The sequence below is a fragment of the Oncorhynchus tshawytscha genome, unplaced genomic scaffold, assembly GCF_018296145.1.
Source record: "Oncorhynchus tshawytscha isolate Ot180627B unplaced genomic scaffold, Otsh_v2.0 Un_contig_135_pilon_pilon, whole genome shotgun sequence".
Lineage (NCBI taxonomy): Eukaryota > Metazoa > Chordata > Actinopteri > Salmoniformes > Salmonidae > Oncorhynchus > Oncorhynchus tshawytscha.
In genome coordinates, this window is record NW_024609739.1 from 227,395 (window position 1) to 230,000 (window position 2,606).

Genomic DNA, 2,606 nt, shown 5'->3' on the forward strand with positions numbered 1-2,606 from the left:
ACCTACAGAGTGTGTTCCCTACCTACAGAGTGTGTTCCCTACCTGTAGAGTTTGTTCCCTACCTACAGAGTGTGTTCCCTACCTGCAGAGTTTGTTCCCTACCTGTAGAGTTTGTTCCCTACCTACAGAGTGTGTTCCCTACCTGTAGAGTTTGTTCCATATCTACAGAGTTTGTTCCCTACCTGTAGAGTTTGTTCCCTACCTGTAGAGTGTGTTCCCTACCTGTAGAGTTTGTTCCCTACCTACAGAGTGTGTTTCCTACCTGCAGAGTGTGTTCCCTACCTACAGAGTGTGTTCCCTACCTACAGAGTGTGTTCCCTACCTACAGAGTGTGTTCCATACCTACAGAGTGTGTTTCCTACCTACAGAGTGTGTTTCCTACCTACAGAGTGTGTTCCCTACCTGCAGAGTGTGTTTCCTACCTACAGAGTTTGTTCCCTACCTGTAGAGTTTGTTCCCTACCTACAGAGTTTGTTCCCTACCTGTAGAGTTTGTTCCGTACCTACAGAGTGTGTTCCCTACCTGTAGAGTTTGTTCCATATCTACAGAGTTTGTTCCCTACCTGTAGAGTTTGTTCCCTACCTACAGAGTGTGTTCCCTACCTACAGAGTGTGTTCCCTACCCACAGAGTGTGTTCCCTACCTGCAGAGTGTGTTCCCTACCTACAGAGTGTGTTCCCTACCTGTAGAGTTTGTTCCCTACCTACAGAGTGTGTTCCCTACCAACAGAGTGTGTTCCCTACCTGTAGAGTGTGTTCCCTACCTGCAGTGTGTTCCCTACCTACAGAGTGTGTTCCCTACCTACAGAGTGTGTTCCCTACCTACAGAGTGTGTTTCCTACCTACAGAGTGTGTTCCCTACCTGCAGAGTGTGTTCCCTACCTACAGAGTGTGTTCCCTACCTGCAGAGTGTGTTCCCTACCTACAGAGTGTGTTCCCTACCTACAGAGTGTGTTCCCTACCTACAGAGTGTGTTCCCTACCTGCAGAGTGTGTTCCCTACCTGCAGAGTGTGTTCCCTACCTGCAGTGTTTTCCCTACCTGCAGAGTGTTTCCCTACCTGCAGAGTGTGTTCCCTACCTGCAGAGTGTGTTCCCTACCTGCAGAGTGTGTTCCCTACCTACAGAGTGTGTTCCCTACCTGCAGAGTGTGTTCCCTACCTGTAGAGTTTGTTCCCTACCTGCAGAGTGTGTTCCCTACCTGCAGAGTGTGTTCCCTACCTGCAGAGTGTGTTCCCTACCTGCAGAGTTTGTTCCCTACCTGCAGAGTGTGTTCCCTACCTGCAGAGTGTGTTCCCTACCTGCAGAGTTTGTTCCCTACCTGCAGAGTTTGTTCCATACCTACAGAGTGTGTTCCCTACCTACAGAGTTTGTTCCCTACCTGTAGAGTTTGTTCCCTACCTGCAGAGTGTGTTCCCCACCTGCAGAGTTTGTTCCCTACCTACAGAGTGTGTTTCCTACCTACAGAGTTTGTCCCCTACCTGCAGAGTGTGTTCCATACCTACAGAGTGTGTTCCCTACCTGCAGAGTGTGTTTCCTACCTGTAGAGTGTGTTCCCTACCTGCAGAGTGTGTGTGAGCTGTTGTAGTTTGGTGGAACTTCTCCACGTCAGGGCCTTGATCAGATGAGGGAGGTCTGTGTCAGAGTCTGTCACAGCCTGATCCACAATCACTCTGTCCTGTAGCAACCTAGACACATACACACACATAAGAACAAACACACACACACACACACACACACACACACACACACACACAAGCACAAAATAGACACACTCAAGCACAAAAATACACACACACTCTACCACACACACCTCCTGAGGTTGTGGGCAGGGTCAATGGGCTTCTCGATGTTGGAGCAGGGCCCAGTGGCCAGCAGCACCAGAGGCGACTGGGGTCTGGCAGGCAGGGCCTCCATCTCCAGCTCCTCCAGGAGAGTCTCCCTCTGCAGGTCTGGCATGGAACTACACCCCTGGGTGCTCACAAAAAGAACTCCATAAAATACAACTCATAAAAAGAAGTAAATAAGTTATGACTTGTCAATAATAACCATCCTGTATGCATGTCTTCAGGGACCAGTAGGAGTGGGTGTGAATAGTGTATGATGTGTATAGTATAGTGGAACTATACCAATACCTTTAGTATGGTATAGCCATGGTAGTAATACATGCTGGTAAACAATGACAAACAATTGATTATAATTGTCACAAGTCTACTTGACTATGTGTGTGTGTGCCCGTCTGTGTGGGAGAAAGATAGAGAGAGTGAGACAGAGAAAGAGAGAAAGAGAGAGAGAGAGAAAGAGAGAGAGAGAGAAAGAGAGAGAGAGAGAGAGAGAAAGAGTGTGTGAGAGAGACAGCAGCACCTAGATCTTATGCACAGATTCTGTCAGACCTGGGCCCTAACAGTAAATCTCAGTAAGACCAAAATAATGGTGTTCCAAAAAAGGTACAGTCACCAGGACCACAAATACAAATTCCATCTAGATACTGTTGCCCTAGAGCACACAAAAAACTATACATACCTTGGCCTAAACATCAGCGCCACAGGTAACTTCCACAAAGCTGTGAACGATCTGAGAGACAAGGCAAGAAGGGCATTCTATGCCATC